This window comes from Xenopus laevis, chromosome 3L (genome assembly GCF_017654675.1).
Source record: "Xenopus laevis strain J_2021 chromosome 3L, Xenopus_laevis_v10.1, whole genome shotgun sequence".
Lineage (NCBI taxonomy): Eukaryota > Metazoa > Chordata > Amphibia > Anura > Pipidae > Xenopus > Xenopus laevis.
In genome coordinates, this window is record NC_054375.1 from 116,023,349 (window position 1) to 116,039,185 (window position 15,837).

At 31.4% G+C, this 15,837-nt stretch overlaps 1 long non-coding RNA gene across 2 annotated transcripts in view; it reads right to left on the reverse strand.

The window, feature by feature from the left end:
- The window catches only part of LOC121401564, an 85,550-nt gene extending 70,150 nt beyond the window's left edge, over window positions 1–15,400 (reverse strand). For both annotated transcript variants that reach the window (XR_005966361.1, XR_005966360.1), the window contains exons 1-2: window positions 15,146–15,400; window positions 11,031–11,134 (exon numbers count right to left, since the gene is read on the reverse strand). This is a non-coding gene — a long non-coding RNA (uncharacterized LOC121401564). The remainder of the gene's footprint in view (window positions 1–11,030; window positions 11,135–15,145) is intronic.
- Window positions 15,401–15,837: the final 437 nt, after the last annotated feature.

Sequence of the window (15,837 nt, forward strand, 5' to 3'; positions counted from 1 at the left end):
ACACAGTGCGCTGAATCAAAGCTTTTAAAGCTTGAAATAAATAAATATGTTATTTAGCATTGAACATTAACTTGCCAATGACAACCATTTTGCAAAATAATTCTGTGCCTAGCAACAGAGAACAAATATAGACTTTATTAAGATAAGTGATTAGAAAAAAAGGTTGTTTGGATGTTAACCTGTTGCAAATGAAAACTATGGCATCTACAGAACATACTGAAATAAAAGTCTCAAAATTGTAGCGTGGATTCAAACAATAAAGGATGGGGCTGCTCCTGACAAATCCATAAAGACTGATATTACTCCCATTAACATGCCTTTGTTTGACCATAACATAGACAGGTATATAGTAGAAAATACAAGAACAATTACATATATGGGGCCTGTTATCCAGAATGCTCAGGACCTGGGGTTTTCCATACCTTCTACTTAAAATAATTAAAATATTAAATAAACCCAATAGGATTGTTTTGCCTCCAATGCGGACTAATTATTTCTTAGTTGCGATCAAGTGCAAGGTACTCTTTTATTATGGCCAAACTCCCCATTTGAAGATGTTAATAGCCTTTATGATAATTAAGCTTTTTCAGAGGGTTTTTCCAGAAAACTCAATCAATTAGAATAATTCAAGCCTTTTTTTTCGCTGTAAACTCGTTTCATTTGAGTTCGGGTTTCACAACTGAAACCCACTGAATCTAATTTTTTCCATTGAGTTTTTTCTTAAATAAGAAACCATTCAAGTTGTGAGTTCATTCGAGGTATAAAAGCCTCTAATACTCGACCTTTGATAAATTACCCCCTTAATGTTCAATGTAACTCACTGGACCTGTGTGTTTAAATAATACTACTACTACTTATCACCTATTACTACTCATCATAAGAAATAGGACCAAAATATGTGAAAAAAACACAAACCTGAAAAATAGATCAATAAACCAAAAAGCAGTACAAAATTCATCAACATGCATGTACATCAAAAAAAGAACATCAAAAATACAGAAAGTATAACAGCACATGACAATGCTTTGTACAACAAATATCAGTCCAGAATAACAATTCTCAAATTAAATTGATTTCTGTCCATGTAAACTCAAGTACACATCATTTATCTATATTTATATAGTATATAGTCTAATATTATGAATGAATGGATTATGACAAGAATTGGACAGATTGGCTTTAGGTACATAAAATCATTGTTTTCCTGCAAAAGTGGTTTTCTGCAATAAAGAGACTTCAAATGTGGCAAAATTTACATTCACAGAGGATAAAGTGGCATTTTTAAGAAAAACAGGCCAGAATGAAAACATAAAATTCAGGGTGAAAAAATCCAAACGCAAAAATCTAGGAAATGCTCCCACTTAAAAGCATAACAACACAAACGGACTATAAAAAATGTAAAATCCAGGAAAATTTAAAATGAAGGAATATAGAATTGAGGTTTGACTGTATTTATTTAAAAAAAATTGCATCCCTAGACAAGATTTTCAGTTTTCATAACACACAAAACAGCATAGTTCTTTATTTAATCTGTGCTTAAACCTTTGTTTCTATCTGTCTAAATACATGTTCTACATTGCTGTACAGAGGCAGTACCACTGGGAAACATTTATTGAAAGCTGTTATTGCTTGCAGGTTGTTATTTGGGCTAAATAATTTACTATTTGGCATTAGGGTCTCCACCATAGACACTATTTGCTTTGTGGACTAATTACAGGTACCCAAGAGCAATGAACCACTTGACTACTCAGAGAAATCATCTGCCTCTATACTTTTCACATAATCTTTTAATTTTAATCATGATACGACAATAGGGTAGAATTTATACTACAGCTAAGAGTAAGAGGCTGTTTAATGATTAATTCTGTTCAATAAGGATTTTAGGGATTTATTCATTCAAATATTGAATCTGAACAAATTAATACCATTCTCATCGATCAGCACGGAATATCAACATTAATCAACTGAAAAAAAATAATAAAAAATAAAAAGAACATTGCCCAGACCCTTCTATGTGGTTTGAAATCTTACACCACTCATTATTTTGGGGGTCTGAGATAATGAATAAAGAATTGAACAACAGTAAATTATAATTATGATAATTTAAGATTCAATACATCGGTTGGATTGAATAAATAAGAAAAAGGCAGGATTCCATCAGTCAAACATTGATAAAAAGATAAAGCTTTATTTTTTTAAATACCTCGGGGAGGGGGGATAAATGCCAGGAATCTTTGCAAAAGTGACATTTTCATCGAAAAGCCTTCATAAGTGGAAAGTAGAGGTGATAGTATAAAAAATTAATTTGGAAGTTTGTTAATTCCGTTGAGACTTATAGGTCTGTCTTAAATGAGGTTAATTTATTTATGTATTTATTGATTGTCAAAAATAAATTAATTAATGAAATAACAGAAAACAAACAATCACAGCAGGAACAAAGGGTAGAAACAATTATATTTTGGATTACTTAATTTGCAAATGAAGATACAGAAACATATTTGTTACTAATTGATGTAGGCAAAGGAGGGAGAAAATCAAAAGCCTGTGTCAAAAAAGCTCAGAGCAGTGCCAAACCCATTTTTAATTTAAAACAATTGGAAGCCAGAGATCATATAAAAACACTTACAATTATTAATAGTTATATAATTTATGCTGTGGTACCTAAATTGCTATTCCCATTTGGTGCTATACAGTTAATTTACTACTCTTGACACTACCATTTTGTGAGCTAATTGACAAGGTCTCCTATTAGAAAAAATGAACAATTAATTTTCTCAAAATTATGGGCAGATATATTCAAATTCATAGTGGTGAATCCATTTTCCCAGCAAAATATTACAGAATACAGACAATTTAACCTTATTTTCCTTTTAAAAATAAAATTGCAACAGAAATGATTTAGTATAAACCATTTGCTTTACTACAATTCCTAACTACTTGCTAATGGTGTTTTCACTGTAGAATTTTTTTGGGTGTTAGTTAACTCATTTACCACTAACAACCACTGATTTGTAATCAAATTGTACTAAGCATAATTAAGGGCAAACCATTAATTTATATATACCTTTAATACTTCACTGGTAAATGAATATAGCAATAAATAATTCACTGCATTTACATTGGCTTTGGCCAATAGTTTCCAAATCTGCTTATCCATCTATTATGTAGAGTGAGTAGATTATTGTACTGATGGCTAATTTTGATGCTCAGGCATGTACATCTAAAAATATTTATTTTAATCTGGTCTTCAGAGCTACTTTAAAAACCCAGTGGCTTGGATACTGTGATGTGTTTCACATAGGAAATTAAGCTTCCTTATTACTCACTGATGATCAAACATTTCCCCTCATTATTACAAATTATCCAATTGATTCTATGTTAAGGAAGGTAATTCTTTTTAACAGTTTCCTTTCAATATGTTTTTAATTCATTTGTGAGATTTTCAAATCTTGTCTCCTTTGTGATATGTATTTAAACATGTTAAAATGTATATCAGTGACCAATTTCTTGTATTATAATAGGAAACTTCTACCCTTCTCATGAATTTAGCAGGTGTTTATTTACTTGTTATTTGTTTTTTTTCTATTGTTGTTTTTAATGCTATAAATGTACTGTCTCATTTTCATACATTTTCAACCTACTTTAACAACATCCCTGCACTTAAAGAAATCATCTTTCATTTCTCCATTTTATCTCTTGACAAAATAAATTTAGGATGGAGATTTTAAAGCTATTTCCTTGTTACTAAAATGGAATCATAACAATTGTAAATAATGTCAAAATTATTTCCAAAATGTATCTGTCATATTTTTCCCCACACTTTTAGGATAAGCATATGAATTGTATATTTTTGGAAAAGCACTAAACATTGGTATTCCACATCTTGTGGATCATGGCCAAAGAATTAGCACTTTTTATCTGAATAGGTATATTTGTTGTTTTGCAAAAAAATGTATTCTATCTTTGAATATTTGTTAGAAGAACCCATGGTGTAACATATGTTTTATTCTTATACAAATGGATATTCTACTACTTGCAGATCATCCAAATATAAGCATTTTTATCCATAGCCCTTAATGGTTTGATTTACACAAGATATTTCTATCAATAATTTTTGTTAGAAGATGGTGAACTGTACTTCTTAGCTAAAGGAAAACTTAGATCTTGTATATTTCCACTACAATGCTATTCATCAACAATAGTCTTTTATTTTAATCATACATCCCTTTTAAATAAATAAATGTTTATCCGACATGTGTGTTTCAGATGATGTGGTTTTAAAAAAGATTATAAGCAATGTTCCTTACATATACTATGAACATCTAAGCAAAAAATGATCTTCAGATACATTGATAATAAACAAAACATTCCTTTTGTACCCCTAAAGCATTTAAAACTTAAAATTGTTATCTCTGCCCATTTATTCATTAAAATAGTATCATCCCAATTTTTACCAAATAAGATGTTAAAATGTTCAATGCAACGTGAAGCCGTGTATAATGTTTCACTGAATATCTCTAATTCACTGCTTCACCATAGGAAACCAGGACAATGTGAAACAAAATTGAAGGCCAGAAAATAAATTTGTTTCGGAACAAGGTTATATTTGTGCAAAATCCATAACTTTGAATTATGTAGTAGAAGCAGCTTGTATTCTCAGTTATAGTTTATCTTCAATAAACAATTTTTTCTTCTTTTTTTAATAAACGCCTGCCAAACGCAAAAATGACTCCACAGGTGATAAATATTTTGTTTGGAAATCAATATGGTGAGTTGCATTATTAAAAATGTCCATTACATAGAACAATTACAGCAAAAATGCATAACACACCCTGGGTAATGGAGATCTTTTTGGTCGAATGTGGTTGGTTCATTTGTGTGAAAAGATAATCATAAATACATACTGTATATCTGCTATGTACTGCAGGCTTTGATGCACCTAATGTGAAGTAAATCTGATGTAAAATAACCACTGCTTTTGCAAATACAGGTATGGAACCTGTTATCCAGAATGCTCAGGACCTGGGGCTTTCCGTGATTTGGATCTTCATACCTTAAATCTACTAGAAAATCATGTAAACATTAAATAAACCAAATAAACGGTTTGGCTTCCAATAAGGATTACTTATATCTTAGTTTGGATCAAGTATAAGGAAGTATTTTATTATTACAGCGAAAAAGGAAATAATTTTGAAAAATCTGGATTTGGAGTCTAGGGGAGACAGTCTTCCTGTAGTTTGGAGCTTTCTGGATAAAGGGTTTCTGGATAACGGATCCCCAACCTTTATAAAAATAACCAAACCAACAATGCTTCATATGATTGTATTTGTGGTTGAAAACAATGTTCAATAGTTAGTTGAGCATGATTGTTTTGTAGAGAAAAATGGTTTAAAAAAAAATATGTAAAAAAAAAGTTATAGGCACATTTGTATGTAGTCAAAATGGCCGTCTTTTTTTTCACAAAGCAGCTGGTCCACAGTGGTCTAAGATACATTGTCTGAATCACTACAGTATTATGAGCAACTAATAGGATTAATCACCATATAAATGGATATGAAAGCTTTGCATGGAAACAAGCAACTCTATAGTAGTTTTAAAATGTGTAATTATATTTAAAAAAACGTGTTATAATTAGTAACATAGAAATGCATAGCGCTAATTAGAAGAACATAAAACATTAACTTGAATTGGAAGATTATACTAGCCCTTCAACTGTTTAGGTTTCCCTGCCATGCATTTCTCTATGTTGGGTAAATTAATTACATAATAGTGATTGAATACAGGAGAGTTCATTTATTGTATGCCAAACAATAGATTTATGTGAGGGTGGAATTTTTAATCAAATTATTAGTTAGACTAAATTAATAAAGAAATGGAATAGGAATAAACAGAAAGTGACTGAGCTTATAGGTGGTGTGCTTAAATTTGATAAATCTGATCTTTAGGTGGTTATTTATCAAAGGTCGAGTCTGTGAGGTTTTTTTCTACCTTGAATAAACTCACAATTTGAACATTTGCTTATTTATGAAAAAACTAACCCCCAAATGTAAAAAACCTGATTGAATGCAGTTGGGGGAAACTTAAATGCCTTGTAGTGAATCAATTATAGGCTAAAAAAAACCTTGAATACCTTAAATTGATCAAGTTTTCAAGCTCAAACCACTGTAAAAAGCCCAAAAATCATGAAGGCAAAAAACATCTTCAAATGGTTCTAGGAACCTCTGCCATTCACTTCTACATGATCTCGACAGGTTAGATCTGGAGTATTTTTGGATTCAGGCTTTTAGCAGCTCAAAAAAAAAAATATAGCAAAAAATTTGAGTCTGAGTGAAAAGCTCAAATTTTTCAGAAAAACACAACTCGATCTTTCATAAATAACCCCCTTAATGTATAATATATTGTTGTACATCACATATATTTAGTGCACTTAATGGTGCTATATATTTAATAGCAAAATAAATTACCCCCCAAAAAAAGAATTTAAAAATAATATATATATATATATATATATATATATATATATATATATATATATTTATATATATATTTATATATTATTATTATATATAAATTATATTAATATATAAGCTACTGTATACAAAATGTTGTCTTTGATTTCACCAGTGTGGAACTGGAAAAATGTACAGCACATGTCATTCTGCTTTATTTTCTTCCTCAGTATAAAATCAGCAATAATACCACAAGAATATATTAAATACATTTCTATTACTGCAATGCATTAACATTGCATATGGTATGTGGACACATATATTATTTCACTTTAAAAAATAGCAGACATCTGCATTTTTTTCTGTTATCACATTTTTGAACCATAGATAGCACTGGTCCCACTTTAACGAAAGGGAAAATGTTATATCTTTTTTTTTTATTGTTCCCCAGAAAAAAAAATCCTTTTTTTAGGTACTTTAAGGGGGTTATTTATCAATGTTCATTTTTTCATCAATTCAAATTTTTTTGCAATAAAAAAATCATGAATTTCAATAATGGTTTAACAAAAAAACTGTAATGTAAAACTTTGGCATTAGAAAACTTACAAAGACGTTTAGAAGTCAATGGGAGCAGTCCTAGGCAAAATATACTAAAATGTAATAAAAAAGAATACGAATTTGCCAATAAAAGAATATGAAAATTACACAAATACCTATTTTGATAAATTGGCCCCCAAATGTCTCATTCAATTAACTGTAATTGAATTTAGATCAATTTTGAATGATGCTACCATATAATGCCAATATTCTCATTATATAAGTTTAAACCAGAATTTTTTTTACCCGAAATTGCTCATATTCTTGTCTGCCTCATTTAAAGCTCCACTTAACATTCCACTCTAATGAAATCCATAATTCCAAAAACCAATGGTATATTGTATTAAATTAAATCTTTCTATTTTGTGATGTGTTTTGTGGAAATATAAAGCTTTTTCATGGTTGTATATTCAAAATAGGCCTTGTGGATACAAGAATTATAAAGCAATAGAACATTATATTGGATCTTAATCAGAGGATTTTCTTACAACTTTAAGATAAAATAAATACTGTAATGGTTTCATTTAAATAAAAGAGCTGGAAAATTTTATGTTAAAAAAGTGTTTTTCAGATTTCATATAATCAAAAATACATTACATACATGCAATGCAATTACCATTATTTTTTTGTCACTTTTGTACATTTTGCCTTTTTCCTTTTTATTTATTGTGTCCTAGATATATAACTAGGGCAGACAGTTGTTGGCTGAGAGATCAGCATTTAGAATTGTTTCATTTCTTTGGGTAACCATCTCAGTGAAGTTCTACTTAATGTTATTTTTCTTCAGTAAAAGATTCTTCAGTGCAAGTAATAAAAAGGGATAAACTCTGAGGAGATTTACTTCATAACCTTACTGGTATGGCTTATCAGTGAAATATACATTTTTTTGTTGGTGGTGATAATGTCAATTAAAATAAACAAATCATGTACTATTGTTAGCAGCCTCTATCTTTATTAGTATAATTGTTTCACAAACGCCAATTTAACCTTGTATGCTTCACAGTAAATTAAATTGTACATTTTGGCAACAGTTTTATTTATGAGGCTTTTAAAAATTATATGGGAATACTACCCTACTATTTAAATTTTTATTTTATGTACAATGCTGTTCCATATTAGATTTTTCTCAGTAAAAAACACAATCTTGAATTGTAGCAATTTTCTATCACTCGCTAGTTCTTGGCAGGCCTTTACACCTTCTTCTCCAAGTTATTACTTAAGTTTAAATGATCTAAAATTGTTTGTAGATCTCAATTGTGCTAGAGACTACTGCTGGTTTCTTTAGTTTTATGTCTGGTTTAGTAGCAATAGGCATTTTGTTAATATGTAGTCGCCTACTGATAACTGCAGGTGCAACATCTGTGCTCTAGTAAACAAACTATTCTCTGTGTGGTGGAAATAACAAAAGAATAAGAAATATTTAATACAACTTGCTTGACAGGTGCACAGAACTAACGCCACATGGAACATAATCTAGACACAATAGCCAAAATAATGTATGTTGTAAATAGAAAAAAAATATATATCGTCATCCTGCAGCTAGATATTATCATCGACTAAAGCTAGCTTAATTCTGTGTGACTGCTAGATATCTGAAAGTAAATATGCAGCAGGCATTGAAGCATGACAGCATTTTTACAATAAAGTATTTGAAAGGGCATATCTACTGCTCTAATTAATTCACAGTCATTTTGAAATTATGCTTACTAATTAAATCTAATTAATCAGAATCACTGTTACATATTCTTTTTGATCGCCTGCCTTTATGGAAATGATTGTTTTGCACTGTGAGTGGTTTATGCCCTTTCTTAATAAGTGGGCTGAAATGATTTTATAGTGGCTTACAATCTGGAAAAATGTTTGAATATGTTTTAAATTTACATGTGTGTGTGAAACATGCTCTTAAGGTGCAGTGAATTTCACACAGTACAAAGAGAATTGAAGGAGGGAATCACTTAAATGTTTAAGTTTTGATGAATGCTTTGGAACTAGAAATATGTAATTCTGGGTTGTTGTTATTATTATTATTTATTTCATTTGTATGTGTGTGTGTATATATATATATATATATATATTAGTTCAGGAACTTGGAGGCACTCACAGGTCTTCATAAATGAGAAGTTTATTGGGTTATCACATATTCCCCCACATCAATGCATTTCGGTTCCTTAAAACCGTCGTCAGGACCCAATAAACCCAATAAACTTCTCATTTATGAAGACCTGTGAGTGCCTCTAAGTTCCTGAACTAATGAATATTTGATGGGAGTTGTGCCTTATAAAGAAAGACATAGAACCTAGTTTTTTAAATAAGCAAAACATTTGAATATACACCTATATTCCTACACTATACACCTATAGTTTCTATAATAATATAATAATATGGCAAACCTTTGTTATGTAGGGTTATTTGTACTCCCTTAAGCACCTGGGCAACCAACCTATTCATACTAATTGCATTTTACAAAACAAATGTGAAATTGGAATATTTTTGGAGAAGTTTAGATGTGTGTATATATTCAAAAGAAATAGGAGCATTGCATAAATTCATCATTTGCTAATTCAGTTATTCGGGTTAATTACCTCGATCTCAAACTGTAAACATCACATTATAGTATTCAGCTGAAGTGTAAGGGAGTTAATATATGTTTTATGATATTATATGTAATCTCTTAATAAAAACATTATTAAAAATGTCACAACTAAAAGTGAAGAGAAATGACACAAGAGAGATGACAAATGTCATCAATTAAAGTTGCTGCAGATCAGCGTTGGTGACTGAACGAATACATTTTTATATGTAAATTAACAAGGCAGATTAACAATATTTAATACAATTAATTCAATTCAGATGCATTGAAATTTCAGCCTATGTTATGTAATGTTAAAGCATTTAAACAGAAACATTGTCTAATATGCCATAGTTAATAAAAAAAGAAGTATTAAATATGTCACATACATCAGCAATGCTTTAAGTATGTTTGCAGAGTAACAACATCTGGTAACCCTGCTTTATCAGGTAACACTTGTACTTTTTACTGCAGAACAAAGTGTGTCCAGTAGGTGCATTGAGTGAATTCCCTACTGCATGACAAAGAGTGTCCAGTAGGTGTATTTAATGATTTTTTAATTGCATAACTAAGGGTATTCAGTGCATTTATGTTATTCAATTGTTTAGTCTCAATGCCTCTCTATATAAACTCTATATAGCCTTTTTTTCCTTTGTGGGGTTGGAGGAAGCACTTTTTTTAAGAATTTGTCACAATTGTGAATAGTGGTTTCTGCAAAGCAGTGATATTTGAATTGAAAAATATACTTAATATGTTCCATGATTCAATCTGACTAGGTTATTAGGCTGAGATATATAAATTCATGATTAAATTATAGTCCCAGATCACTTTGTGTTGGCCTATGTGATGGGTTAAATAGGATATCAATCTGATTGCCATAATTTCTCGATACAATATGTAGATTGCAGACATTTTCCTTTTATCTGTGAAACGTACAAGCTTTGGAAAATAGGCATGCAGTGTAAATGTCAAGTAAAATTTTCCCATCATGCTTTCAGCTCCATTTGCCATAGAGCAATTAGGTGCACGTTTTTAACATGAGTGCCAATGCTTGTGAAATTACAAAAGAAAATGAAAACAAGAATCTTATTCTGTATGCATTATCATGTCATAGTTCGATTAGACACATTCAATTGCATGCTATTTTCAATATAAAAATATCTTTGAAAATATCTTTGAATCAATTTTGAAAAGAAACAGTACTCAGCCTGGTAAGAGTTAGCTGCAAGCATTAACAGCTTGAATTGTGCCAGTATTCAATGGATTCTTAAATATGTATTTTTTCATGGAGCAGCCATAATCTGAACCTGAACACTAGTAAACTCAATAAAATAAAATACATTGAACATACTGGGAGCCTACTAGACATTTTTATTCAGTAGTATAAGTACTGGGAAAAATTCCACAAAGCTTACCAAGGTTTTCTCATTAAACACTGGCTCCAGTCCCCTTCATGTTCCATAGTCAGCCTTTGTGATCTTGCTAGTGGTTTGTCTCTTGGTACCTTTGCCTAAAAAATCTGTAAAAGTAAAAAAATACACTATTGTGCTGAGTCAAATTGTACTGTTCTGAGAAGTTCCCTAATCATTCTTCCATGATTCCTACATCTAGCATCTAGATTCCTACTTTGAGGGGAGTAATCTTTAACGTCTGCATCCCTCAATAAATAACAAAAGTTGTTATTAAAATACAGCTGGCGGGCCAAAGAATCCAGGGGATCTGAAACTACATGTGTTATGATAAATGGAAACAGATTGTTTGGTGTCAACCTTGTCCTAAAGCATTTGATGGCCTTTAGAATATTGTTCTAGAGGTCTTACGTTTGTGCTTTGTGTTTCAGTACATGATTCTTTATGCATAAGCAGACAAAAGCCAATAGAAATGTACTTGTACTGTAGGACATCGCACCATGTTCAGATTGAATTGCCTGTCTTTTGTTCAAGTGTCAACTGTTTTTGAGGCCAGTGCCAGCCAATATGCTATCTGTATCAACCAAGCTTCTGTATTCCAGCTAATGTATTATAATATACATCTAATTCCCTAACATGTTGACTATATCTAGGGTACAATTACAAACCTATAATAGCATTACAATTTGTCGCGTAAATGTGCTTCTTGACATACTTAATCTATTTTATCTTTAACATCTTTCTCAAGATGTTTGCAGTAACAGAAATCTTGGCAATTGCCATGCAAATTCTTTACATAAACAAATTAGCAATCAATTTTATTTATATATTTTTTAAATATATTCATACGCCTGTGCTAGCAGTATAACAGTACTTCAGAATAACGCCATTTAACTTTATTTTACTTGCACATAAATTTGAAATCCGTGCTTCAGTATTTTCTGCTTTCAAGGAATCAGGGGAAAAAGAAAATATGTGAAAATGACATGGCTCTCTAAAGAAAGGAAAATTCACTTAAAATTTGCATAATAATATTCATGCCAATTCACAAAGTACCATTACTGACTAGATGCATGAAGCAAGGTCAGCCCACATTAATGTGGAAGCCATTGTTCTCATGATAATGCAAATAATTGGATCACGAGAAAATAGTATTTTTTTTTTCTTTGGAAATACAAAATGAGAAATTCGGAAAGCTAGAAAAACTCTAGAAATAAATGAGTATAGGCAACTATATGTAATGACAATTTAGGGCTTAAAAGTACAAAAAGTATAGTGACATTTTAGTGCTTAAAAGTAAAGAGGAGAGGAAGAATTATTTGGAATCTCTCATTCATTTTACAGTAACAAGGTAGGACATTTTATATCTGGAATGCTTGGGATCTGGGGCTGGATAATAGGTATTTATTTTTCTATAATGTAGAGCTCTATGACTTAAGGCTACTAAAACGCATTTCAACATTAAAAAAGTAGGATTGTATTGCTATGTAAAATACTAGATTAGTTACCAAGTATAAGATGCTGTATATTACAAAAAAAGTAAATCTGTCAAAAAAATTTTTTTTTTTCAACTCTCAAAATGGGAATTTACATTGCTGCTTTTCTGAGCTATCTGGAGAAGGGCTTTCTGCATAGCAGATGCCATACCTGTAATATGTGGTTGTTACTTAGTAAAATGTACAGAATGTAAAAGTAATACAGTATTTTCAACTTTCACAGATATACCAGTCAAGGTGCTATCTGGTATAATGAACACATGCCATGTTATCTATAAAACATTTCAGTGCAATTAAGATGATATAAGATGACCGAGTTGTATCACTTCGCTATAAGAAAATAGTGTATTAATGTATTGGTTTATACAATTTTAAATCAACACTATATTATGAATGTATTCTGTATGTATATGTGTTCAATAATATTTTATAGATGTTTTAAAATGTCATTAGTAGAGCAAGTCACCTTTTAAACTTTGAAAATACTAGGCTTATGGAATTTCAGATGGGAATTTGGAAGCTGGCATCATTTTCATCTTTACACACAAGATTTTAAAATTTTGAACTGTTTTGCATTATTATATTAAGTTTCTGTATTCTAACTATTGTGTTAAAATGAAATAGGAGTATTTGTACTTCGAATCTACATGCCCAAAACAAAAAGGAATCGACCAAGACTTCAAAAAAGGTCAACAATCAACAGGTCTGCAGGATAATTAGATTATGAAAATGGACGGCAGTTAAATGTAAATCCATTGTAAGTATAATGGAAGCTACAAGGTCACCAGTATTACCATGTGAGAACTGGTATGCTGGATAAATTCACAGAATAACCTGACTTTGCACAGTTCCAATGTACAGTTGTAGAATGCTGTCCATAGGAGTGGTGCTGAATAGCCTGGCTTTATATGCTGTTCATATACACTGGTCTTGAAGAGACCATGTTTCACTATAGTGTATTGACTTAGGAAAAAAAAAAGCTTTTATCTGAACTTTTCTGTTTTATAAAAGCTACACTTGTGCTTTTAATTTTTAATAGCCGTGTGTCTCTCACATGCATAGACCTAGAAATAAACTGCCAAAAAAACCTGAGCCCAAATATGGTTCAGAAATATTGTAACTGCAAACGTTTGTTCATTAGGGTGGTTCAGCAGATTAGTTTGTTTGAATTGAGCGAGGATCTATTCATTAGGGTGGTGCTGAAGGTACCTTAATGAAAATCTCTGGTTACCATTCATTCTAGGAACACAAAGCCAGACCAATCTACCTTTTCAATTATTAACCGCAATACATTGCTGAAGAGGTGACTGGGAATGAAAAGTTCATCCTCTGTCAACAAAATCCCTTCTTTCTTTTAAATAGTATGCTCTTTGAATCAAATGCAACAGTAGTAAAGTGACCAAATTAATTATATGCATATATGAATATTTATATACACACACATATACACACATGGGTACATGAACACAAAATAAGTATTTGTTACTTTTTCTTTGCACCCTGTTAACATGTGGGTTTGGCAAAGGCAATAAAGTCAATGCAGAATGTAGTTATTTACCGCAATTCTATTCAATATTATGTTTGTCTTTGCATTGGAAGACATCCAGAAATCCACACTGCCCAGCATTATTAAATTAGAATTCTATAATCAAGTCAGGGCTTCCAAAATTAGATTATCAATAGGCTGCTATACAAGCATTCTGATCTGTGAGGTTTCTATTAATATATATTTTGGTTATGTGCAGTTTAAGTAAAAATCACACCCATTGTCCTCCTCCTTGTTTTATAAGATGCACGTAGGTGAATCTCTAACCAATTTAGACAACATCCGTAGAAAAGTCACACTGCATAAATGATCTGATATTTCCTAAAAGTGACAAACCGGAGACCAAAGCCTTCGAAAACATAAGGAAAGCACTCAACAGTAATCTGGAAAATTAAAAGTAATGACATCCACCAGTTATACACATTTTCTAAAAATAAAATAAATATAATTATAATCAAATGCATCTGCTAATGCAAGCCAGCATTACCATGTACCAGAGCGATTTGTGTTTTTGTTACATACAGTAACAACTCAATGTTTTCTAATCCCTTTACTCCAGGTCATATGTAAAATGAATTACATGTATATTTTTTTGTAAATACTCTATTCTGAAAAACAACTTTTTTTTGTTCTATTTTGAAAAACTACTTTTTTGTTCACAGTTTTATAGCTATGTCAAAAGCTTTGCATATTAAGATAGATAGATAGATAGATTATATATAGATATAGATGGATAATAGTTAGATAGATAGATAGATAGATAGATAGATAGATAGATAGATAGATAGATAGATGATAGATAGATAGATAGATGATAGATAGATAGATAGATAGATAGATAGATAGATAGATAGATAGATAGATAGATAGATAGATAGATGATACTGTAGATAGATAGATATACACATTGTTTGAGAAAATAGTAATTAATACATTCATGTGTGTTGTGGAATAGACACACATTTATGTAGGTATTGCCATAAGTAGACACATCTAACATATTTCCACTCTAAATCACCCAGAGGATTCACATTTTGTATCCTGGCTATAGGAAAATAATGATAACCAATTTACCTTACCTTTCTCTTTCACACAGAGTCTGTTTGCTTCTTTAAAGTTTGAAGATGCCTTCTCTACCCAGCAGCGATCATATTCTATTGGCTGCTGTGTGCAGCTGTAAGGAAGAGAATTTCACATGCTGCTGTATGATGAGAGGCGGTACAGAGAGAGAAATGATCACAGCTGGCTTTTATGGCATGCTACCCTCTCGCTGCACATGAAGGTAGTGCTAAGTAAGGAGCTTCGCTGAGACTGAGCTTGGTGAAGGGACTGTCTCCCCATCTTTATATCAGCTTCTCAGACAATAGCCAGAGCTAGTGTTGTAGCTGGAGGCTGTCTCTTTAAAACCTCCAACCCTAAAGGTGGCCTGTCACATCCATGGACATCCATGACGTCATCTGATAAGCATGAAAAAAAAAAAACAGCACTTCAAAACAAAAGTCCCTGGGCGACCATAGCAACAGACTGCAAATGTCAGTGAATACCCATCAGGATGCTGCTAAGCAGCTTTCTCTTTGCCTCCCACATTGCAGGGAAACAGTGTAAATCTACAGCAATTAGCACTATTGCCAACCTTCATTTGCAAAGGGAGAGGAAGTCATTGTAAGAGTGACAAAGGTTGGCACCAGTTCTGCGAGCTGCAATTTGTCTTTGCATGCAACTCAGCTGTTCTGCAGCTCTTCTCTTGTCCTTTCAATCCAATTCCCTGTTG